Source organism: Rattus norvegicus, chromosome 5 (assembly GCF_021556685.1).
Source record: "Rattus norvegicus strain SHRSP/BbbUtx chromosome 5, alternate assembly SHRSP_T2T, whole genome shotgun sequence".
Taxonomy (NCBI): Eukaryota; Metazoa; Chordata; class Mammalia; order Rodentia; family Muridae; genus Rattus; species Rattus norvegicus.
The window spans coordinates 170,543,414-170,569,593 of NC_141538.1; the positions used below are offsets into that span (position 1 = coordinate 170,543,414).

The 26,180-nt window shown below is 49.8% G+C and overlaps 1 long non-coding RNA gene across 5 annotated transcripts; it reads right to left on the reverse strand.

The window, feature by feature from the left end:
- Positions 1-12,482: 12,482 nt before the first annotated feature.
- Positions 12,483-24,672, reverse strand: LOC102551503 (uncharacterized). Of its 5 annotated transcripts, none has more exons than XR_015620559.1 (5): positions 24,444-24,672; positions 23,390-23,737; positions 21,564-21,717; positions 16,628-16,697; positions 12,483-15,713 (listed from the first exon to the last, which is right to left on the reverse strand). It is a non-coding gene; the product is annotated as an uncharacterized LOC102551503 (long non-coding RNA). The 5 variants fall into 5 exon arrangements; XR_015620558.1 differs by having other exon boundaries at positions 17,398-21,717; positions 24,444-24,670; XR_015620561.1 differs by having other exon boundaries at positions 23,390-23,473; positions 24,444-24,636.
- Between the last annotated feature and the right edge of the window lie 1,508 nt (positions 24,673-26,180).

Sequence of the window (26,180 nt, forward strand, 5' to 3'; positions counted from 1 at the left end):
TATCTAGACACAGAACTGAGAAATCACAGGCGTGCCCTCTGGACCCCAATCCACACCTACAACATGGTGGAAACACAATTCAACCCCAGCAATTGCTGAGTGTCTGTGGGCAGGACCTGGGAGGCCGTCACCCAGCAACCCTGAGACCACCAGGCTCCTGGGTGAGAAAGGACATTAGCATCAACCACGGTGGAAATCCTTTCAAAGAAACCAAGGTTCCTTGAAAGAGCTGAGCATGAGGTCAGCTCCCCTGAACCAGACAACCCACCTCTCAGGCTAAGTGTGTCCCTCCCTGATGGACAGTGTTACTCGCTAAAGAGTTTAAAAAAAAAAAGTAAAAATGGCAGCCCTTGGATGGGAGGGCTTTGGCAGTTCATTTGGATTCCATAATGAATAATTTATAGGAGAGCTTTTCTGGAACCCAGCATTCCACAATAAATGTTCCACGAGAATGTACGCAAATTTCAACACCGATATCTCTCTGGTGGATTCGGCTGACAGCCCAAACCAGATTTGAGTTGCTACATTGCTTATTTACGAAAAATATCATAATCTTGCTTTTATTTGCATTTTTCCGATCATTGGTGGGTGATTTGAGAGGCATGGTGGCAAACATAGCAGCTGCGGCTGGCTCCAGGGGCAAAGAGAGAGGGATGGAAAGGAGAGGGGGAGGGGGAGAGGCAGGGAGGGATGGAAAGGAGAGGGGGAGGGGAGGGTCAGGGAGGGATGGAAAGGAGAGGGGGAGGGGAGGGTCAGGGAGGGATGGAAAGGAGAGGGGGAGGGGGAGAGGCAGGAAGGGAGGGATGGAAAGGAGAGGGGGAGGGGGAGAGGCAGGAAGGGAGGGAGGGATGGAAAGGAGAGGGGGAGGGGGAGAGGCAGGAAGGGAGGGATGGAAAGGAGAGGGGGGAGGGGAGTGTCAGGGAGGGATGGAAGGGAGAGGGGGAGGGGGAGGGGGAGGGGAGAGGCAGGGAGGGAGGGATGGAAAGGAGAGGGGAAGGGGAAAGGGAGGGGGCAGGGAAAGAGGGTGAGAAGGAAGAGATGGAGGAGGAAGGGGAGGGGCAGGGAGGGGGGAAGGAGGGAAGAGAGAGATGGAGGGGGAGGGGAGAGGAAAAGAGGGAGGGATGGAGAGGAAGGGCACAGAGGGCGGTGCAGAGGAGAGAGGGAAGGAAGGCAGAATGGAGAGGATATGGAGAGATGGTGGTGGAGAGAAAGGATAAGAAAAAGGGGGAGGAGGAGCAGGAGTGAGGGAGTGGGGTAGAGGGCAGGGACAGAAGGAGAGGGCATGGAGGAGAGAAAAGGTAGACAGGAAGGAAGGTGGAAAGAGGGGACACCAGGCTAGGAGGGAAACATCAGCGGAGGAAGGAGGGCCTTGGTCTGGAGCAGAGACGGGGCAGGGACAGCCCCAATGGCCAGCTGTTTGGCTTGGGCAAGTTTGTTAGCGTCTCTGCATCTCCCTTCCCAAGGGGAACCTGGGAAGGCCCCAGGTGGACGTGATTCACAGCCTTGACACAGAGCTGTAGTGACTCCACAGGGCACTAAGGAAAAGCTTGCTGTTGGACCCCTACAAGTTTTTCTTGCATGGAATAAAGGTGACCCAGGATGTAGAGTTTCTCCTGAGGCCCTGGATGAGCCTCTGAGGAACCCAGCATGGAAGCCTGAATGATCTACCCATGTGTCTGCCCCTCACTCCTGCTCAGCTCAACAAGCACGATCTGCCCACTTCCTTGTCCATGATTATTTCAGCCAATAAGCTTGTATGTTCTGAGGTTGCCTCTTATAGGTCCAGGAGCAAGCACATAGCCTGGGTTAGTCAATCAGAAGAAACAGAAGAGGGAATATCTCTCTGTCTCTGTCTGTCTCTGTCTCTCTCCATCTCTGTCTCTGTGTCTCTGTCTGTCCCTGTCTCTGTGTGTCTCTGTCTCTGTTCCTGACTCTGTGTATCTCTCTGTCTCTGTCCCTGTCTCTGTGTCTCTCTCTGCCCCTGTCTCTCTGTCTCTCTTTTTCTTTCTCACTATGGGCTCTCTCTCTCTCCTCTCTCTCTCTCTCTCTCTCTCTCTCTCTCTCTCTCTCTCTCTCTGTTTTACTGTGGGTGATCTCAGACAGACAGAAGAAGAAATCTCTCTGCATCTCTCTGTGTCTCTCTCTGTCTCTCTATGTCTCTGTCTTACTGTCTGTCTCTCTCCTTATCTCTCTCTGTGTCTCTCTGTGTGTCTCTCTCATTGTGGACGATCTCAGCCAGCCAGAAGGAATTTTTCTGTCTCTCTGTCTATCTCTGTGTCTCTCTCTGTCTCTCTCTATCTGTCTTTCTCTCTCTCTCTCTCTCTCTCTCTCTCTCTCTCTCTCTCTTTCTCTCTCTGTGGGTATTCTCAGCCAGAAGGTGACAGACTAGAGCCCTGATCATATGCACCCACAACCCACCCTGGCTCAGAACCTGTGTCTACAGAGGTCTGTCAGGTGTCAGGTCCAGCTTATCTTTGTTGTTCCAAGTCTTAGATTCTTCCCTCATTCTCATTGAACCATGCCCTCCACTCTCCTTAACACAGGAAATGAAAATCCAAATAAAGGCCTTTGCCCCTTGCGCTGAGAGCCTCAGGAGAGATGGCAGACAAATTAGCCAACACCCACAACTGGGGGAGAAAAGCAGGGTGATGATGAGGCTGGCCTGAAGAGCTCAGAGCTCAGGGAGCTTCCAGAGGTTCCCAGAGGAGGCAGGTCTGACTCTGTGACTAGATTACTTCCCCATTGACTTGTGAGCACAGGGTTGTGATGTAATTAGAGCACTGGAGATTCCTGTAGGGAAAGACCCAGCAGAAGAGCTGACTGAGGGAGGGAACGACCTTCCTAAAATTCACTCTTGTCCTTCCCTGTGTCTGTGGATGGCTGTGGGCATGGGATTCTTGATTTCAGAAGAGGAGGCATCGAATCTCCTAGAACCAGAGTTACAGACAGCTGTGAGGCCCCCATGTGGGTGCTGGGAACTGTACCTGGGTCCTCTGCAGGAGGAGTTCATGTTCTTAACCTCTTCAGCCCCCTGAGGACGATCTTTATAAACCCTCACTCACTGTCCTTCCACCATTTCCTCTTTGGCTGCGTAACCAAGAGAGTTCAATCCAGTCTTGTCTTTCCCTCCACACCTAACGCGTTTTACCTCAGGCATTTGCTCATCTCTCCATTTTACATCCTGCTTATTTTAAACTGTATCAGACTCACACGACCTTTCAGAACAGCTTAGCTGTGAAAAACAGACTAGTAGACGTCAGTAGGGGTCTAGTGTCTGTTCATTTGTAGCTGGACTGAAGCTAGACCCGTGTACCTTCCCAGTGTCATTTCTAACAAGAGGAACCACATAACCCTCGATGTCTCCACATATATAGTGAAAGGACAAACGGACTTCTGGAGGCCAGATGTATCCACACTTAGGAACATCCAAGCCAGAAGATACGCTGTAACAAAGTATGAGAGAAAACACACTAGATCAAGGTGAAGACCAAAAGTTTGTGCATAGCTTCCTAGAACTATCACAAAATGCTCCCAAAGTTTATGCACAGGTACCCTGGTCGCCCTGGATTCACAATAGCCCCGCCCACTCTGGATACACACATGGCCCCGCCCACTCTGGATACACATAGCCCCGCCCACTCTGGATACACACATAGCCCCGGCCTCTCTGGAGGGGTCTGGCACAAAGCCTCAGAAACTCCATGGTCTGCAACCAGCACTCTAGTGGAACTGGATACCAGTGTGGTCCAGGTACTGGCCACTTAGGAGCCGAGTACCCTGGGCAAGAATCAGCTGCTTCATGTGAAGGAGAGCGTGACAGTGATACCTCATCAAATCCCTGGGAAGATGTGACAGGTAGGAAAAATGAAGTCCTCAGCAGCGTGTCTGGCAGAGTGAGCCTTCATGCCATTTTCTCAGCCATCAAGGCACGGGTGTGTCTCATCACATATAGTAACAGAGACTGGATGTTCCCTCCCAGTGAAAATAACGAAGCAACCTACACATGAGGTCATGGGTGTCGGCTGTGCCAGATGGGCTGCCAAGGCCGGGATTCCTCAGCAATAGCAAACAGAAGACGCAAGCCCCTGAGTCTTCACAGTGTAAGACAGCGCAGCATCAGGGAACCGACAGAGTTCCACAGACCCCTGAGTGGAAGACACAGCTCAGCATCCAGGGAGACCATGAGAGCTGAGTCTACAAGAGGGTACAGCAGAGAGGAGTCAATTGCACGGAGGACTCTTGAGACAGCAGAGCTGCCCACCAACGCAACAACTGGCGCATGTCTGGAAGAACCAAGGGCTCGGAGGGATAGCGAAAGGATTGAAGAAACGCCCTGAGCCTTCGCTCCAGAGTGTGAAAGTATCAGCGTTCCCACAGGGCAGCCGGAAAATCCTCACAATTCCTGGGGCAGTGTGTAGATGCTCATTGTTACGAGTGATTCACCCTGGTGGGATACTAGTTTATTCCCACCTAAGCCCAAAGGCAAAATCTGAAAGGATAAATTGTGCTCAAAAAAAATTTAACTACATCCCAGGACAAAACTTAAGAATTTGGTGGGGGTTTGCTCTTGCTGTTGTAATTTGTCAGCAACCAAAAATAACCGTAGCCCGAGGTCAAAATCTGATACCCAGCGACAACTTCTAGGCGTACAAAGAAACGTGAGGTACTGGGGAGATGGCTGTGTGGGTAAAGCACCCAGCACAAAAGTGTGAGATGCGAGTGCAAAGGCCAGAGGCAGAACAACACGAGTGTCTGTAATTCCAGAGCTCCTACAGAAGGAGAGAAGGAATCTTGGATACTCTGAGGTCCACTTGCCTGTCACGTGCAGAGGAAAACCGTGGCCAGAGCCTGTCCCAAATTAGGTGGGAGTCAGGTCCACCCACACTGAATGCTGTCAGGCACCCTGAGGCTGAGGCAGATTCCAGTGTCTTGGTGGTCAGCTGTGAGTTTTCAGGTCTTCCTAAAGCATCGTCTAACCCAAACATGGTTCGACCCAAATCCAAATGTGGCAGCATGGAGAGAGCGGTGGGTAAGGTGCTTTGATTTCAGCTAGGTGAACCAGATAGGATCTCGGAGAAACTCTGAGAAAACACAGCAGACCACGTCCCTTTCGCAGACCACGCCCCGCTCACAAACCACGCCCTGATCTCAGACCACGCCCCGCTTGCAGACCACGGTCTGCTCTTCTCCTGGTGCAGGCCTCAGCCTCCAAGCCAACCTGTTGCATTTTGGGTAAAGATCCTGTCAGCCCATGAGTGTGGACCTTCTGTATCTCTGTGGATCTAAGTGTGTGTCTCATGTCTCTCTGTGTGTATCTATGTCTCTTTGTGTGTGTATGTCTGTGATTGTGTGTGTCCATATCTGTATGAGTGTTTCTGAATATGTGTGTGTGTGTGTGTGTGTGTGTGTGTGTGTGTGTGTGTGTATTGTATGCGTCTGTGTGTGGTGGTGATTGGGCGTCTGTGATTGTGTGCGCACATGTACATGTTCATGTTTGCATAACTGAGGGCTTACTCTAGTAATCTCATGTTAACTGACATCAACTGCAAGGACTCTATTTCCAAATCATATCTTTCTTTGGTACTGGGGAATGGGCCTTCAGCTTGGGGTACAGAAGCGACCATACACCATAATCTATCCCTTTGTGTTAAGAAGTGAAAAGGCCATTTTCAGTGACAGCTGTGTGGATGGCTCCTGTGTCACAAAGTAGGAAGAGGCCTCACTCGCCACATCTGGGCTGCTGGGGTCTCTACACCCCCTCACATATCCTGGTGTGCACCCCTGAAAGTGAGTCCTTTGTGACTTTTAGGCTAGAGAAAGTGAAGCAGAGAAGGGGCTCAAAGCCATGGGATGTCCTGTGCCCATGGTGGATGTTCCAGACATACCGCAATGAGACTCTGTTGCCACCACCTGGCAGACGTGGCCCCACCAGCCTCTGCACCAGCCACCAGAGGAATGGAGCAACTGTGAGCTCCCAAACTGTCATGGTTTCCATAAGAAAGCCACTCACAACTGTTGGTCGGCTGATGTCTCACGCGCCCTGAGTCTCTGACAACCTCCCACTTAACCAGTTACTACGTTGAACAAAGGTGACTTGCAGCTGGGTCCAAGCATGGCCCAGTGGGCACATCAGTGGAGCTACAGATGGACTTCCTCTGAGTCCCAGCTGGGACAAGCAGCAACTTTCACAGCCGCCCCTGGCCAAGCACCAGACGATGTCGGTAGGTACTTGTAAGCTGCCACCTGAAATATTTATTCGCGTACGCTAGCTTAAGTAATTTAAGTTTGGTGAAAATCAGCATCGTGCTTTCATTTTTAATGAGCTTCTCTGTACAGCAGCCACTTCTGTCCCAGGCAGGTGCTGGGGGCAGGAGCGTTCACAGACAGATGCAATTTTAATCTCCTCAACAAACACTGCTGGATAATGTATCTGTGCTGTTGGTGAGAACTGCCCAGGGCTACAGGCCAGGTGGAGGCCCTCAGCCCAAGCAAGCCCTTCCTTTGCTACAACTCTCCGACTCTGTATGTGATCCTGAACACTGACAGATGCCCCTTAAACAGAGCTCCCAAGGCTGTGCCCTCCCCCCAAACATGTTCCCATTTCAGTCACTAGAATCTGTGGCAAGGGGGACCTGGTAGACACGGTAGGTCCCTTGAGATGATCAATGCGGTTATTAGTTTTATGCTTCTGTTTGACTGGGTCAGGAGATGTCCTGCAATCTTGGGGAACTGTGGACATGTCTATGAAGGTGTTTCCAGAACAGACATCCTTTGAATGGGGAGAGAGATGAAGCAAAGATAGGTGGATGCCACCCAGTGAGATGGGGTCTAATCCCATCTCATAGAGAACAAAGGGCAGAGGGAAGGCAGATGTGGTCTCTCTGGAGCTCCCCCTCCCACCCCTGCCAGATCTTCCTGCGGAACTACACATGGGTCTGCTGAGTCTTCAAATTGCAGGCAACAGATCACATGACTTCATGCCTACATAGTCATGAAAGCCAAGTCTCAGAATAAACCTTAGATAGACAAGTGGGTAGGCAGATAGATAAGACAGATAGATGATAGATAGATAGATAGATAGATAGATAGATAGATAGATAGATACATACATACATATATACATACATACATAAATGATCAATAGACACATAGGTAATAGAAAAATAAGATCAATAATAGATGATTAGATAATAGATGGACAGATATTGATAAATAAATAAATGGGTAGCTAAATGAGTTAGATGATATAACTATATACATACACAAAAGCATACATGCATGCATAAACTATCAATCAGATAAATGCATACATGAGTGATTGATGATAGATATGTTAGATGATTGATGGACACATACACACATATTTACATACATTCATACATACATACACACATACATGCATACATATATATACATGCATACATACATATATATACATATATACACACAAACACATACATACATGCAAACATACACATACATAGACATATTCATATATACATACACACAAACACAAACACACACATACATACACATATATATTCATACATATATACACACAAACAATACATGCATACACACATACACATATACATACATACATACATACATACATACATACATACATACATACATGCTATAGTGGTTTGAATAAAAATGTCCCCCATAGACTCATATATTTGAATGCTTGGTCCTCAGTTAGTGGAACTCTTTGGGAAGGATTAGGAGGTGTGGTTTTGTTGGAGGAGTTTTGTCACTGGAACAGGCTTTCAGATTTCAAAAGCCCACACCAGGTCTTCCCCTCCCCCTCTCCCTCCTTACTACCTATAAATCAAGATGTAGCTCTCAGCTACTTCTCGAGCACCATGTGTGCCTGCCTGCTGTCACACTCCAGGCCATGATGATAATGGACTAACCCTCCGAAGCTGTAAGTTGGCCCTCAATTAAATGTTTTATTATGTGCATTGCATTGGACGTAACGTCTCTTCACAGAAACAGAACAGTAAGACACATACATAGGAGGTGTTAGATAGATAAGAGATCTAGATGATAACAGATGGGTAGATAGACAAACAGATGACAGACAGACAGACAGACATACAGACAGACAGACCCAAAGATGGCTCCGTGGATAAAGGCACTTCCCACACAAGCCTGGAAACCTGGGTTTTATCCAGTTGCTCAGGGTAAAAGCATTGACTCAAAAATTATCCTCCAGCCTCCATCAGGGTGGGTGAATGGCCACACTTACCCACATCACACACAAACACACACACACACACACACACACACACAACAATAATAATAATAATAATAATAATAATAATAATAATAATAAGTTTATTTTCAAAAAAGAGATAGATGAGACAGGTAGATTGATACGGAAGTAAATTTGCAATTTGACCTCCAGATCCATGAATTTGCATCCACGTGTTCAAACAGCCTCAGATCCCAAAAACAAAGCACACAAATGAGAATAGGGCTGGAGAGATGGCTCAGCAGTTAAGAACATTTGTTGCTCTTGGAGAGGACCGAGGTTCTGTTCCTTGCACCCTCTTGGCAGCTCATAGCCATCTGTAACTATAGTTCCAGGAGACCTGACACCCCTTCAGGGACAACAAGCATGCACACAGTTATACATATATGTGTGTACACATGTACATACATGCCCTGCAATAGGCGCATATAGTGGAAAACATCCACACACATAAAATAAATTATAAAAACTTAAACCACAGAAAAAAATTGCATCCACACGTGAGCATAATCTAAAACAATTGCTCACATAGAAACTGAGAAAATAGAGTGGTGACCAGAGAGTAAAGAGAGTTGGGCAGGGGAGGGCAGAGGTGGGAGGCTTGCGGTGCTGGTGTTTGATAGGGGACTATGTACAGCCATTTGACAGCGGAGCCAGGGTGAATGTGATTAACAGGAGCGTGTTGTATATCTCAGAATAGTTAAAAGAGATGAATTTGAATCCGGTCGCCATAAAGAAATGATAAATGTTTAGGCGATAGATATGCTAATTACCAGAGTGGATTGGTACCCAGTGTAGCCGTGAATCAAAACATCTTGTCGTACTTCATGAATATGTACAAATACCCTGCATCAATCAAAAAAAAATTAAAAAGAAGAAAATTCGCGTCGGCACAGGGACTTTTTCCTCTTGTCATTATTCCCTAAACAATACAGGATAACGACTATTTACAGAGACTCTACATTGGATTACATAGCATTTACATTGGATTTACATGCTATTTGCATGTCGTTTGCATTCGATTTGCATGGCATTTACATTGGACCCTTTATGGATTGTAATGTAGAGATGAGTGAAGACCTCCAGGCATGACCTGTCCTAATGATAGACCCTTTGAATATTGCAGAGGGGACTTGGTGGATGTGACAGATCTATGGGAGAGCTCGAAATGTGGCTTTATGGAAGAGCTTGTGCCTAGCTTGTCCAAGGCTCTGTGTTTGATCCCCGGCCCTGATAAACAAACAAAGGCCTATGGAACAGTGTTCGCTTGTCATGTGCTCCTGCAGTAGCAGGGGACAGTACAGAGTGGTAGGTGGTCTCTTCCCTGCCCCCCATTAGCTAACCAAGTATTCCACGAGACCTCATGAGTTCCCTATCAGTCCTAGCTTTCGGCCCTCTCCACTCCTTGCTGGCTTCCGGCGCTCTGGCATCAAGCACATGATTTGTCCACTCTGCGATGAGTCTCCTGACTTTACAGGGACTATAGCTGGTCTTGGGGCAGAGCCACGGAAGTGGTGCTTCCGGCTGCCACGGTGGGAGCAGGCAGCTCTGAGTAGGGGCCATCAGAACCGCCACCAGGAAGCGATGCCCTCCACCTCAGAGACACACAATTCACAGGCAGAGGAGACAGGTAAAGATGAAGATGATGGGCCCGGGCTGAGGGAAAGAGGTTTGAACGACGTCAATCAGACTCGACATTGAAGAAGCAGGAAGTGGAGATTCCTTCCGCATCCTAGTGCCTTCGGGGAGAAAGAACTGAACTCCAAGAACGCTCCAGTTCGTCCCATCCTTCTGGGCAACCTGAACAGCAGGGAGCGAACACGAGTAATGAGCCTCTGCCCTGGGGAAACCCAAGGTCTGGATGAAGGGAAAGACCCCATCGGGACTCTGCAGTGGACCATGGGGCGGGTGCTTTGGAGACAGGCCCAGCCCAGAGGGAGGATACTCCACACACATTAAGCACCTGCTGGGTACACAAACTGCCAGGGCTTAAGGGAGGACTCCAGATGGTCTCAGCCAAGCAAGACATCTGTCATCTGTCTGTAGAGAGGCATGTGCGGATCATTTGGCTCTGGAGATGTGCAGACACTAAGGGCCACCCGGGGCAGGCAAGCTGGCAGAGAGACTTGGGGGCTCTTCCCTTTCTGGAAGGACCAAGAGTGACTTGCAGGTGTTCTTGCTGAACTGTCCTGGGGAGGGGGCATGTGAAATGACAGAACATCCTCAGACAGGTGGGACACAATCAAAGGGAAGCCTGGGGAGAGCAGCCATGAGCTTGGCTTGGGGCTGTGAACCTTAAAGTCCAGGTTTAAGCTTAATATGGAGGTGTAGGGAAACTGAATGGGGGGGTCACATGGATGACTGCTAAACCAACAACTGACACACACCCCTGGAGTTCAAGAACCTCCAAACACAGGAGCCACATTTCAGAACCTGTGGAGGAGACACAGCACCTACAAACACATTCCTCCCACTGGCCTAAAATCAAATCCTCCCATCCATCCATCCATCTATCCATCCATCCATCCATCCATGTTTTTCCTCCCCCAGGTGCCAGCAGCTAGACAGGCACCTGTCACCTTCACCCACACTGTCATGGCAGTGTTAGGCACAGAGACACTGCTAAGGAAAGCACCCAAAGAATTTGAGGAGCTCCCAGGTAGGTCTGAATGCAGACAAACTAAGACCATCACTGGTTGAGGAAGGCAGAGCCCCCAAGGGAGAAGAGAGGTGAGTCCCCCTGTAGCATTTTCTCCCTGGCTATCCTTGAAGTTGTCCTGAGGTCATTCCCTGTGGAAGAGTCTCCACAAAGGCCCCATGGAAAGGCCATCTTGGCTCAGCACAGCTGTCAGGGTATCCAATAACTTCAAACGTGCCCTTGATCTCTCTGACTCTACAAGTGTGTTTACATGAGCAATATGTCCATCACCAGGGGAGCTTAGCATTCAGTGAGCAAGGATGTCTCCAAATGGTCCAGGCCATGTGGTTGATGTGATGAGGATGACGACTCCTCCCCCTCCTCCTCCTCCTCTTCTTCCTCCTCCTCAACAAACAGTTTTCTCTGCCCCTTGTCCCTCCAAGACTCTTCCTCAACCAGCAGCTATAAGTTCCCAGTCCCAGGGCCCTGTATTGTGTGTCTGGGTTTCTAAACACTACTGGGAGCCCAAATGTGACAAAGATGCTTTCTCTCTGGTGCCCAACACTCTTAGTCCCTCTCTGAGACAAGCCTGGCCTATCCTTGCTTCAGTCTTAACCCCAGCCTGGGCATGCCCCTCAGTCAGTAGTCTGCCCACTGACTCATAACATATGGCATCCAGGGACGTTGTAGGCCTCTGTGTGCCCAGAGAAAGCTACCTGGCATGAGGCTGCATCCTTACCTGACCCCAGGGTGTAGTCCTGAGAAAGGGCAGGAGGAAGATGTCAATGAGAGAGAGCCCTGGAGTCATGGCCTGCCTGGGCAGGACTGGGCCCATTGCTGACTGACCATCTTTGGGCCAGTTTCTGTCACGGGCTTCATGGGTATTCCCTGGTTTTCCCCTCAGCATGAGGTGAGTGGTACTATCACCTGATCCCATTGACAAAAATATAAGAACGAGCCATGTGCAGACTAGAAATGGAGCTGCAAAGGAAAAGTGGCTTTGGGTTGTCACTGTGCACTTGGTACACTGCCACTCAGAATGCTGGGACTCTGCCAAGACACGGGGCTAAACATGTGAAGACGTTCCCATCAAACTTAGCAACAAGGAGGAAATGGGAGGAGCCCTATCCCACACAATGTCTGCAGCTGGATAGAGGATGGAAGTCACAGGGAGTGAAGATGACTTGGTCAACGCTGTTACACCGTGTGCAACTATGCGGCCAACGTTGTCAACAACTCGATGGTCAAGGCTGTTCCACGGCGTGCAATGAACCGTGTCTCGGTTGGGGTTTCAACTGCTGTGATAAAACACCATGACCACCTTTAATCTCAGCATTCAGGAGGCAGAGGCAGGGGGATCTCTGTGAGTTCAGGACCACGTGGTCCATACAGTGAGTTCAGGATATCCAGGGCTGCATAGAGAAACCCTGTCTCAAAACAAAACAAACGGAATTTAAAACTAAAACTCCGGGGCTAGGGATTTAGCTCAGTGGTAGAGTGCTTACCTAGGAAGCGCAAGGCCCTGGGTTCGGTCCCCAGCTCCAAAAAAAAGAACCAAAAAAAAAAAAAAAAAAAAAAAACTAAAACTGCAATTTGAGGAAAGGTTTATTTTGGTCACAGTTTCCCATCATAGTCTGTCCTCGAAAGACCTTGGGGCAGGAACTCAAGACAGGGACCCAGAGGCAGGAGCTATAGCAGAAGCCATGAAGGAATGCAGCTCACTGGCTTGGTCTCATGGCCTGCTCAGCTGGTTTTCTTACACATTCTAAGGCCACTTGCCCAGAGTAGGTACCGCCCACAGTAGGATGGCCCTACCCACATCAATCATGAATCAAGAAAGTGCCCATAGGCCACTGTGGTGGGGGCATTTTCCTGCTAAGGTTTCTTCTTCCCAAATGACTCTCTAACTTATGTCAAACTGATTAAAAAAAAAAAACTAACCAAAATAAAGTACAGATCCAGGCCACCATATTGGTTCCACCCCAGACACAGTAGAAACTTAAGACATCAGAAATTGATTCCCTCAGGGTCTCTGGGGCCAGAAATACAAATCCAAGAGTCTAAAGGGTTGTGAGCGCTGAGGGGGGAGGGTCTTAGCTACTCTTCTATTGCCATGGCAGAACATCATGTCCAAAGCAACTTATAAGGCAACTTAGAAAAGAAAATGTTTTATTTGGGCTTATGGTTCCAGAGGTTTAGAGTCCATGAATCACCCCCCATGTTCCTTTAGCAGGCAAGCATGGGACTGAAGCAGTAGCTGAAAGCCAATCTGATCCACAGGCAGACACTGGGATATCTACTTTTGAAACCTCAAAGTCCACCTCCAATGACAGGACTCCTCTAACAAGGCCACACCTGTAGGGGGTGGTTTTGACACTCTGATCTGAAGAATGCTCTGAATGAACGCCAAAGGTCCTGTTCCCTAATTGGTTCTTGATCAATCAATAAAGGTGCTAGAGGCCAACGTCTGGGCAGAAAAGACAATGTAGGGCGCCCCCTCCAGTGGTGAACAACGGTACTGCGCATGCGCAGGTTTTGCACCTGGTGTCAGTTGGCCGGTAATATGCTAATGAGGGGGGCGGTACCATGCTGGTGGGGGTGATAGTGGGGTGGTAGTGGAGTGACCCGTGCCCCACCAATCCCTGAGAGGTTATTAGCATACTGTTGTGTATATAAGGCGAGCGACTTTGCCGCTCGTGGTCCCCTGTCCCTGTTCAAGAGAGCTGTACAGTGAAGGCTTGTTCGCAGAAGAATCCTGTTGCCACGTGTCGTTTATGCTGGCGAGACGTTGGGCGCGCGACAAGACAAGACTTCCAGTTTACCGCAGGCATACTAGAAGATGCAGGAAAGGAGGAAAAGGATTCATGCTTTGGAGGGAGAAAGAGCTACCAGCCATGCGAGAACCCGGGTGGAATGGCCATTGGCCGCCTCCCCATCTGGGTCTGGGGAGCAGGCAGGAGATTAGAAACATAGCTAAGGTGAGGACAGATTCAGAGACGTTCAGCAAGGAGTGAGGATAAGGGCACATTAGCCACAGGAGGCTTCAAAGTGCCTGGCCATTAAAAACGGCCTTTTAAAATTACACAAAACATGTTTCTGTGGCCGTGACCAAAGACCTGGCACAGAGCCCCGTGAAGGTGGAAAGGGTTTATTTTGGTTTGAACGTCATCCATCACTGTGGGGAAGATACAGCAGCAGGCACTTCAGGTAGCCAATCACACTGCACCTGCAGTCAGTCAAGAAGGAGGGCGAGCTGGATGCCTGCACTGAGTGCGCTCAGCTAAGTGGTGCTTGCTGTGGTTTTCTGCGTGTGGTTTTTTGTTATGGTGTCAAATTGCTAATAGAATCGTCACCATCAGTGCTGTGACCTGAATGTGTCCCCAACGCTTACATATAGAAAGCTTAGTCCCCACATTCGAATGTTGATGCTATCTGGAGGTAATGGGGGCTAGAGAAGGCCAGGCGGTTGGGTTAGGGTCCATGATGGGACCAGGGGTTAATAGTAGGGGAATAGAGATGAGAGGACACATTTCTCCAGCCTTGTGGTGGCCTCCTCCACCGTGACGAGAAGCAGTGACACAGAAAGAAGCCTCTATCGCTGCCATCCGTCATGGCTTACTTCCTACAGAAGCCTCTATTGTGGCCATCCATCATGGTTCACTTCCTGTAGAAACTGTCATGGTTTACTTTCTACAGAAGCCTCTATCATGGCCATCCGTCCAGGCTTGCCTCCCCCTGCTGTGTTGAACACTGGCACCAAAGCAACCTTGGAGGAAAAGTTTAGTTTTTACTTCCACATCATAGTTTATCATGGAGGGAAGCCAAGGCAGGAACTCACACAGCAACCTGGAGGTGAGAAGTGAAGTAGAGACCATGGAGGGGTGCTGCTTATTGGCCTGCTCAGTGGGCCCTGAGCAGGACCCCAGGACCACCTGCCCAGGGGTGGCATCATCTGTAGTGATCTGGGCTCTCCCATATCCATCATTGATGAAGCAAATGCCCTAGAGTCTTGTCCATAGGCCAATCCAATGGAGGATGTCCTCAACTGAAGTTCTCTCTTGCCAGGTAACCCTGGCATGTGTCAACTTGACAAAAACTAAATGAAACTAAACGAAACTAAAACTAACCAGCACACCCAGCGGGCATCACATGCCTGTCGTCCCAGCAGTTGAGAGGCTGAGGGAGGAAGATCCTAAGTGTCATGGTCTGAATATGCTTGGCCCAGGAAGTGGCACTATTTGGAGGTGTGGCCTTGTTGGAATAGGTGTGGCCTTGTTGGAGAGGGTGTGGCCTTGTTGGAGGGGGTGTGGCCTTGTTGGACTAGGTGTGGCCTTGTTGGAGTAGAGGCATCACTGTGGGTGTGGGCTTCAAAACCCTTCTACTAGCTGCCTAGCAATCAGTATTCTGCTAGCAGCCTTCAGATGAAGACGTAGAACTCTCAGCTCCTCCTGCACCATGCCTGCCTGGATGCTGCCATGCTCCTGCCTTGATGATAATGGACTGAACCTCTGAAGCTGTAAGCCAGTTCCAATTAAATGTTGTCTTTATAAGAGTTGCCTTGGTCATGGTGTCTGTTCACAGCAATAAAACCCTAACTGAGACACTAAGTTGAGGTCATCAAGGACTACCTACCAAGACCCTGCCTCAAAGAAAGAGCCATCCTTCAGCCTTGGCTCTAGCAGCTGCCAGAGCTGTTGGAAGTGTTTCATTTCATAAATTACCAGTCCACGGCATTGCTATAGCAACATAAGGTTGATTGTGAGGAACCTCGCTGTCCTCCATACGTCATTCCACAGGTATTTATAGACATCCATGCGTCTGTGAGGAGAGAAACAGACTTGCTCTCAGCCAATGTCAACCTTCCCACCTGGGACCTGTGAGTGGTGGACAGGAAATGGTCGGTCTATGCTGTGACTACCTGTACTGGCTGGTTTTGTGTGCCAACTTAACACAAGCTGAAGTTATTACAGAGAAAAGAGCCTCCCTTGAGGAAATGCCTCCATGATATCCAGCTGTAAGGCATTTTCTCAACTAGTGATCAAGGAGGGTGGACCCAGTCCATGGTGGGTGGTGCCATCCCTGGGCTGGTAGCTTTGGGTTCTATAAGAGAGCAAGCTGAGCAGAGCAAACCAGGGCAAGCAAGCCAGTAAGTAATGTCCCTCCATGGCCTCTGCATCAACTGCTGCTACCTGACCTGCTTGAGTTCCAGTTCTGACTTCCTTTGGTGATGAACAGCAATGTGGAAGTGTAAGCTGAATAAACCCTTTCCTCCCCAACTTGCTTCTTGGTCTTGATGTTTGTGCAGGAATAGAGACCTTGACTAAGAACTACCCAAGTGACTGTATTTCTCAGTCTGGGATACAAGGTAGGAAGGGCACTAGAAGGCTAGGAAATGGCTCAGTGCATAAGTCACATGTGCACCTGTGCACCTGTGATGACCTGAGTTCAGATCCCCAGGACCCACATACGAGATGTATATGAACCACCTCATTCAAGTCTCATGGCCAGTGCTGGAGAGATGGCTCAGTGGTTAAGAGCACCGACTGCTCTTCCAGAGGTCCTGAGTTCAAATCCCAGCACCCACATAGTGGCTCACAACATCTGTAATGAGATCCGATGCCCTCTTCTGGTATGTCTGAAGACAGTTACGGTGTACTTCTATATAAAATAAGTCTTTAAAAAAAATCTCATGGCCATTCCCACTACATCCATTAAGAAAAAAAAAGACCCACCTGTTGGAGTTGTGGAACGTTTAACATTTTAAAGGATTTTGGCAAGTGAATGTGCCCATGTGGTCATGACCTAGAGGAAGAGATGAGACAGGAGTTATTACCCATCAGAAGTTGCAGGTCTCCACTCTAGCCAGAAGTTGTGGCTAACATTCTGATGCATTCAATCAATGCAAGGTTTTATTGATTTTGTTTTTGTATGTGTGTGTGTATGTGTGTACATAACTCTCTCCCTATGTCTCTGTCTCTGTATGAGACAGTTTCTCAGTCTCTCTGTCTCTCTGTCTGTCTCTCTGTCTCTGTCTCTGTGTGTGTCTCTGTGTCTCTGTATCTCTCTCTGTCTCTGTCTCTCTGTCTCTGTCTCTCTGTCTCTGTCTCTGTCTCTCTCTCTCTGTGTGTGTGTGTGTGTGTGTGTGTGTGTGTGTGTGTGTGTGTGTGTGCATTTACATATAGAGGCCAAAGGCCAACCTCAGGCAGTGCTCTCTTGGGATGATACCCACACTGTTTCCTAAGACAGGTCTCACATTGATCTGTTGAAGTGGGGACTTAAGGGTTCTTTGGGAAGTCAGTTGGATGGTGTTTTTGCCGTGGCAAACACGTGAAGTGCTTCATTAAAGTGGATACAGGTGTGAAAGGCTAAGGCAGAGTTATGAAGGGATGCTTTTCTGAAGCAGACACAAGAGAGAGAGGATGTTCTGCTAAAGCAAGCGTGTGAAAGGACACGTGATGAAGGATTTCTTTGCTAACAACACACATGTACTGGTCTGCCTTACATGGTTGAGCTGCACTTGTTGGGACTCCATAGAGAGAAATGCACCAAAAAAATCTCTGGTGGTGAGCTGCAGTTTGTTGCCGCTTCTGTGGACTCAGGCAGATTGGATGCACGTGGAGGACACGTGACCTTTGGAGATTATAAATAGGACTCAACAGACAGTGACAGCGGCTGAGCATGGCTTGCTGGTACAGCTAGACGTGCAATTCCTGTGGGTCTCCAGTCTTCCCTGATCTTCGCATCCCTGAGAGAGGCACCGCCTAGAACTTCTCCTGGTGTTCCTGTTGGTCCCTCCTGCTGACTGGTGCCGAGGCTGAGGCCTGGTTGTCTCTGCCAGATCGTGTCACCACTGTTGCTCACCTGACTCTACAGAACTGGACTGCTGGTGTATCTGTGAGGTGTTTTCCAGTGGATGGAGCTGCCATTGCTGACCTGTGAACTGAATTGATTTCCAGACAACACAGACAGGAGTTGCTCCAAAGAACCTTTCTAAACAGGTCCACTCCCCCTCCCATCCTTTCTTTCCCACTATCTCTGGTGGATCATGGACCACCAGGGAAGTTAAGGCACTAAAGAACCATAGCTAAAAATGAGGTTTAAAAATAAGTTAAAGTTACAGTCTGTCACTTGCCAAGTAGGCTAGACTGGCTTACCAGCAAGTCTTAGGCATCCTCCTGTCTCCACCTCCCCAGCTCTGGGATTAGAACCACACACCCTGGCTGTTTTTTTTTTCTCATAGGTCTCTGAGGTTCAAACCCAGGTCCTTGAATTTTCAGAAAAAGCACCTCTTGGTTGCACTGTCTCCCAGACACTCAAGGCGGCTTTAAGAAACCTTCCTGCCATGATCTGGCCTGCAGCCTTCCCAAAAGGAGAGGGGCAGGGGTGGGTGCCCTCTCTAAGGCCACTGGAACATTGTGGCACAGTGTCACCCCCAAACCTTCACTGCTGAGCCGGTCAGTGCCAGCCAATGAGCACCTGGCAGGTGTGGCACAGGTGCTAACAATACGATACACTCTCGGATATGCAGAGTCCACCCAGCGAAGTGGTGCGCAAGGGTGAGGACCCAGAAACCAAGAAAAGGCAGAAGGCCAAGGAGATATAGAAGGCAAGATACGGAAAGGATGGGGCAGCCAACAGTAGCTTGTACAGGATGATTGGGACTCATCTTCCTCCGAGACAGCCATATACTCTTCCATCTGCAGTACGCGCGAGGAAGGTGGCTTGGGTGCAAACATCCTCCTCTAATTATGTCTGTCCGTCGAAGTCCGAGCACCTTTATAACGTGAGTAGCGCCCAGTCCACCGTAATTGGTCAGCCTTTGCCTGCTGGGGTCCTGTGGGGCCAGCCACTGTGCCAACTTGTGTCAGTCACCAGATCAACTAAAAGAAGTGTGGGTCTCTCGAGGTAAACCCAATCCCCATTTCCCGTGTGCTTCCTGTTCCCGTAGAATGGTTTCCTGGGGCAGGGAAGAACATCAGCTGCCCCACACACACACCACAGCTCTGAAGGTATGGGAGCAGCAAGAAACACGGACAGCTTTTGAGTCCCTATTTGGAAAGGAAAGGAATTGTCCCTGCAAAGGCAGCTGATGCTGTGGGCTGGGATTAAATGGCAGGAGGGGCCGGCCTCCTCTGCTGGCCCTCCTGGTACACAAAGGCATCCTCTGTACCAAGTAGGAGACCCACGTGGGCCATGAAAGCCACAAATAGCACTGTAGAAGTTGATCCCTTTGTAGCTGGTTAATGTCTGGATAGGGGTCCAGAGGTGGGAGGGAAACGGCAGAGGACCTTGCTGAGCGGATAAGGAACGTTCTGCACCGAGTTCTCTGTACCCACTCAGAAAGGCCTCTGCCTCCTTAGTGAGCCCGGTGTGATGATCCCTTATCCCGCCAGCAGCCCCCGTTTCCAAGCTCTTCCTCTCAGCTGTCTGACCACCACCTGCTCTAACGCCATACGTTTGGATGTTTGTAGCAAAGGTTTTAGGAGAGAATTCCATCTAGAAGAAGCTCAGGCGGTTCTTAGGACACATGCTCCGTGGGTCTCACAAGTACCTCCAAGCGCTGACTTCCATTCCACACAGGTGCTTATCCCAGAAAAGGAAGTTGAGTGCTAACTCCCCCACCTGCAGAGTCCGCAGTGACGCCATCCAGATGTTTCCTCTACGCCCTTCCCACGAGAGTTGTGCACAGTCTGCCTAGGAAACAAAGTCTGAACCCCTCTTTCTGGGAACAGGCTATTACTTGTAGGACACCCCTTCTGAATGCCCACACCCCTCCTCACCTCACCTCTATACCTACACACCCATGTGACCAGCCCCTGGTGAGTCCCAAAGAACAGATCGCCCCCAATGTGAGGAAAGGAAGACTGACCCGACAGAGCCCCACTATATGGCAACCCCTGTTACCAGCACGCACAAACTTCTCTATATGGGAGCAGGCGTGGTGATCTATGAGGTTGGGTTTGGGCACCCTAGGGAGCACCCACCAACTTTTGGCTGTGAAGACTTCAAGATGGTGGAACTGACTCCACCCTCAGCGCCTTGGCAGATCTGACCAATCAGGTTCCAGCCATTTCCTGGCAATGAGGATTGGCTCATGGTGGGGCCTGGTATCCAATCAGAGCACAGGAATGGCAGACCAGCCCAGAGAGGCTGGGATCTGGCAGTGAGCTCTGAGATCTGGAAACACCACTGAAGCCTAGGAAAAATGGCATCTGGAACCTGCGGTTGGAAGGAGATGTGCTTTGACCCTTTCTTTAGCTTGAGCCAGTTTGAGTTGTTTTGCGTTTTCACCTAGAATTCAAAGAGCCCTATTCTCCCCTTACCCCAAGGTCGATGAGGAAACTGACACTCAAAGGGATTAAGCGATGCTGCAGTCAAGTTCACAGGGCTGTTGAACAGCTGAGCTGAACTTTTTAAGTCAGATCTGGGTCTGGAATGAATACTACATTCCATCCAATCTCTACTGTCGGCTGTCATGCGATGGGCCACCGAAGGAAAAAACGAAAACAAAACAGCCTATTAAACCCTCACATACCGCTTTTAGAATCCTTATTGGGAACACTTAATTTTACTGGGAGATTTTATTATCTCTTTTTTGTACATACACAGAGAAGAAAAACAGACAAAAATGATTGATCTGCTGTCTCTAACCATCCTCACTGCCAGAGATGAGCTCTCCTGAGCCACCTCCTGGCTCAGCAGGATGCCTGTGGTTTCCCACATAGTGTGGTCCCTGGGGTGTTGCCCGGGGTGACAGGATGACCCTTAGACCTGTTGCTTCACCTGGGACATTTTTCCAAACTGCTGCTGCTCCTTTTGAGCATGGCTGTCTGACCCTCTGTAGAAGTCAGAGGCTGCTTGTAGCCATGAAGGGACCCCAGTTCTTTCCTGGGCTGGTCTTTTGTTGGTGTGTTGGACAGGGGTTTCAAGGCTAAGCATGTGGTACCCATTGCCAGGGCACATACAAAGGGGGACCTTTGGTTGGATGTTGCAGGTCAGCAGGCAGGATAGCCATGTTGACAGGGCACCCGCACATTCAGTGCACCCCACCTGATTCATAAGCCAATGATGAGTTTCACAGTTCCTGGCTTCACAGTAGGGACATTGGGTTGGGAAAGGCATGGGTGCCCAGGCTATACAGCAGGTATGAGGCGGCCCCCGGATTCAAACCCGGGTTTGCTACTGCCAGGTCCAGTAGTTCATTTACAATGACAGAGACACCAAGGCAGGAGGAAACACTGATCCTTTAAAATGCTGTCTCGAAGCCTGACTTCTGTTGAGACCTCTGATGACCCCGTGACGGCTCTTCCTGGTTGTCAACTTGACTACATCTGGAATGAACTACAATCCAGAATTGGAGGGCTCACCTGTGATCCAGATCTTGAGGCTGGAAAGACACAGGCATCTGGCCTGGATCTTGAAATGGAGATCATGAGGCATAGTGGCCGTGAAAAGCTTAGGCCCAGACAAGGTAATACATGCATTTAGTCCCAGGAGGTTGGGGTAAGGAGATCTCTGGGTTCAAGGCCAATTTGAGACAAAGCAAGTTTCAGATCCAGGCATGGTGGTGCCCACCTTTAATCTGGGCTGCACCTTCTGCTGGAGGCCTACATAAGGATGATGGAAAAAGGAAGATTTGCTCTTTTTCACCTGCTTGCATTTACTCACCAGCACCTCTGCTGGAACCAACTTCTACGGAGGAACAGCTGAAACTGCTAGCCTCGTGGGACTGAGCAACTTCTAGACTCTTGGACTTCCCATTCACGGCTGTCCATTGTTGGGGCAGTTGGACTACAGACTTCAAGTCATTATGACAAATTCCCTTAATATAATATAGAGACATTTCATAAGTTCTGTGACTCTAGACAGTCACGACTAATACAGAGACCCAAATGACACCACCTATCTTCCAACCCAAGCTACAAGCCAGGTAAAGAATGAGCCACGGGAGTCAACGGGCCATTGCAATGACTGATTTGATTGCTGCATTCACAGCTTTGGGGAGAGATCCAAACAGGCCTTCAGCCCCAGAGCAGACCTAGTGAAACCCTCCTAGCAAGAGGCTCCATTGCTGGGGAGACTGCATGGCTCACTGCTTCACCCAGACCTGGTTCAGAGGGAGCAGGGAGAGGGATCCAATCCTATCACCTCATGTATTCTTGAATTCTGTCTATATCTGAAGAGCCAAGCACACCATGGGCTTAAGTCCACCCAGGACAAGAGGCCATAATCCATGAAGGGGCCGCTTTCACCTTGAAGGAAGCATCAGGAGTGGGCATAAGACACCTGCAGCACCCAGCCAGGATTTCCTTCCTTTCAGGACTGTACCCCATGACTGTATACTAAAATGCTCTGTGGTGGTGGCAGTGAGATTCAGGGTGTGTGGAGGGGCAGACTTTTCTGCAGCTTCCACATCTCTTTTATGAGGAGCAGTACCCCTTCCTAGAGCTCTGTCCCCATGCTCTGTCCCCATGCCTACAGAGATCTGAGAAATGCAGTGTGGATTTAGGGGAAGGGGGTTCCATGTAGAAATCAGAACGGTAGGGGTTGGAAGACTTAGAAAGGGGATAGGAGAAACCATGGCCCTGCAACCTGAAGGTTAGAAGCAGGTGGAGACTCAGAAGGTGTCCTGGGAGCTGAAAATGGATGTCTATTCCCAAAGCAGTCCCCTTGGTGTGGACGCTGAGGAGGGACTGATGAATCTATTGAGTCCAATGTCACCACAGCTGACCCTTGGCCACCTGGGAACCAATCCACCCTGAAGCTCTCACATCGGTCTCACCAGAACTCCCAGACACCCCAGGAGGCAGGTTCTGGGGTATGCAGCTCCCAGCCTGGCTGACACAGTGTTGGCCAAGTGAGGGTTAGGGTTAGGGTTAGGGTTAGGGTTAGGGTTAGGGTTAGGGTTAGGGTTAGGGTTAGGGTTCCCCAGCTCTCTGGCTTGTGAGAGGCCACAGTGTGTCTGTCTATCTAGCCCAGGACAGGGCAGAGGCAGGTTTTTCAACCATGGTCTGAGTCTGACCCAGGCATGTTGAATAAGAAACGGAAGGTTAGGACTCTCAGAACATGGTGGGGTGGGAAGTATAACTCCAGAGGGATATCCAACGGTCTCTAGAGGGAATCAAGCATAGCCCTGGGGTCCCTGAGGACAGAATGTCACTATGCATGATGGCCACCAAAGAAACATTTCCTTGACGGTGCTTGAGAACAGTGTATTACTGAGCAGGACAGGCATCAAAGGAAGCTCCTGGGGGCAACGAGGTTGAGGTGACTCAATTGCCTCTGATGTGGTCTGATGACCAGAGCCAACTGTGCCTAGGAGCCTAAGGGTCAGATATCAGTGCCAGTCTCCAAAGAGTGTAGCCAGGAGCCAGACAGAAGACAGTACCAAATTTCAGACATAGGGGTGGCCCCTCATGGTCCCCCGAGCCCCCCCCAAGCCCCTACTTCCTCATAGTAGATCCCTCTCACAGAAGTGAGTAGAAGTCACTTACAGAGTCAGATGGATATTTGATCAGCCAGCTTTAGGGCACCAGGGACACAGTCCTGCTCAGGTTCCAGCCAGACGCAGGGATGACCTGAGGCCAGAAGAGAAACTCAACCCCAAGGTGCTCAGAGCCTCAGTAGTTAGGGCCGGAGAATGGGAACTGGAAAGGCCAACATGGGCCTCACATCCACAAGGAAACCCACATCTGCACAGACGGGAGATGAGGCAGCCGAGTTCCTTTTGACTGCAGACCCCCAGAGCTCTGAGGGGTAGAGCCTATGACACCAGAGAGCAGACAGCCTAGTGACAAGGGTGTCATGAACCCTCCATAGGTGGCAGAGATCCTGCAGACCACCTGAAATCCAAGGAGAATATGGCTGTCAAGTTAACAAAATGTTTCCTTGGCGTAAAATGTGTGGGCTTTTTAAAAATTTATCTATTTTGGTTTTTTTTTCTTTTAAACCTTTTTAATGCCTCCTTTTCTTACAAACAGCAACCAATTCTCTTAACTCCCTCCAGTCCTCCTCCAGATTCCAGCCCAGCCCCTCCAAAAGTTCCTTCCAACTGTTCCTCCCGCAGTACCCAACAGTCTGCTTAAACAGTCCCTTTGCCCAGTTTCCCCAGTACCAGCTGCTCCAAACTGTAGCAACTGCTCTAGTCTGTCTGCTCAGCTCAGCTTCTCCTGCTCAGCTCAGCGTCTCCTGGTTCAACTGTCGCCAACTGTCTTCTCACTCTGCTAACCCAATCTACCTTCCACTGCCTCCTAACAATATCGTCCCTGTCTCAGCTCAGCTTCTCCAGCTCAGCTCAGCTTCTCCTGCTCAGCTCAGCTTCTCCTGCTCAGCTCAGCTTCTCCTGGCTCAACTGTCGCCAACTGTCTTCTCACTCTGCTAACCCAATCTACCTTCCACTGCCTCCTAACAATATCGTCCCTGTCTCAGCTCAGCTTCTCCTGCTCAGCTCAGCTTCTCCTGGCTCAACTCAGCTTCTCCAGGCTCAACTCAGCTTCTGCTCAGTTCAGCTTCTCCAGGCACAGCTCAGCTTCTCCAGGCTCAGCTCACCTTCTGCTCAGCTCAGCTTCTCCAGGCTCAACAGTCTCCTATGTCCACTCTGCTCAGTCTCTCTTCTCAGACTGTCTTCTCTCCTCTAGCCCTATCCAGTCCTTCTTCTTCCTGCATCAACTGTCTTCTCTGGCTTTATTCTTCTGCCACCTGGAACCTAGTCTTCCTTTCTCAGCCTTTGCTGGGTTTTCATGTCCTCTCCTGTTCCCAGAAGTCTAAGAGGCAATGACACTGAAGGTCAAGCAGTTCTCTTAAAGGGCCAGCTGACTAGCGACTGGAGATCCTTTAAAGGACCGGGCACACAAAAGAAATCACCTCACCCTGGGACCACTCAGGGCACACTGGGATGTATGACCCAGCGCTCTGCATGGGGCTGGGGAGATGAAGCGGTAGGCATGTGCCCTGGCCTAAGTGACTTAAGTGTCAACCAGCGTGATAGCTTAGGTGTGTTTCACCCTGCACTCCATTCTTATGGACTGGGCTCTCCCAGACGCCCCTGGTAACACATGTACTATTAGGCATGGGACAGCCGTGCCACATCTGCATTTGCATTAGCAGTTGGGCCCCAGCCAGCTGCCCTGACCCATAGGCAGCAGCCAGCCTGGGCTAGGACTGAATCAGAGACACCCTTCCATTCTGCTCTCTGCTTTGGTTTTGCTCACAGTCTCATGGCCGACTCTCCTGCAACACTCAGGGGCACTGCCTGACCCCACAACATGGATGGCAGTTCAGAATTATAGACACTCCCTTCCTTACCCAGCATGGACTCCTGTCTTAGGAGAAGTGAGCCCGTGCCAGCTTACCCCTCCTATAGATTAGTACCCATTGTGCCCATACTGCTGGCTGTATCCACAGTCAACCCGTATATCTAACTCCATCTGCTTCTGTGCCTGGTCAAGGGAAGGCCTGGAATAAAGGTACTGAGGTGTGCACGCCTGGCTATGCTTCACCGGCGCACAAGTGTGCAGTAACAATCCACATTATGTAAGAGTGGGTCTCTCCAGCAGCACTCCAGAGGCTCTGAAAAAACCGAAAGCTCATTCCAGCCTCCTTAAACAGGAGGCAGGGTCCAGGCTGGTGGAAGAGAGTCCTCCAGCAGGCTTGGGTGGAACACGGACTACTTCCTGATAGGAGTCATGGCCAAGAAGCCGGGGGGAAGAAGGCTGGAGACAGGAGAAAGAAGGGTAACACTGAGAAAGACATTGGGGAGAATAAACGGTTTATAGGAAGATAGGAAGGACTACTCCAACAGAGTGTACACGCAGACACGCACCTCATCCCACCCAAGGCTCAGCCCGAGCTGTGTAACTCTAAGCCTGGTGTAGACCAGCACACCCTTGAGCGTTTCCCAGTGATTTAACGGATCTCAAGAGATGAAACCCTAGTAGGTGCCATGAGAATGGGGTTTCCGGAGAAGGGGATGCCAGAGGACCCACCTGGGGTCCTGAACCTTTGTGGTCTCCTGAGGACCGGAGCCCAGTGAGTGGGTTGCCCAGAGGGCTCAGTGAAGGGGTTGGGCTTTTTCCGCGTGCAGGACAGTGTTGCTGCCAGTGAAGGGGAAAGCTGAGAGAGTCAAGAGACCCGAGAATAGGCCACCCAGGGATGGCACTGGAAGGTAATTTCCCCAGCAAAACCACGAGGCATCCAGAAACCCAAGGCAGTCAGACATGTGCCCTGAGAGCACAAGTGAAGATGGTTTCCGGACCAGATATCGGCAGACAGGCTCGGGGGCTGTTG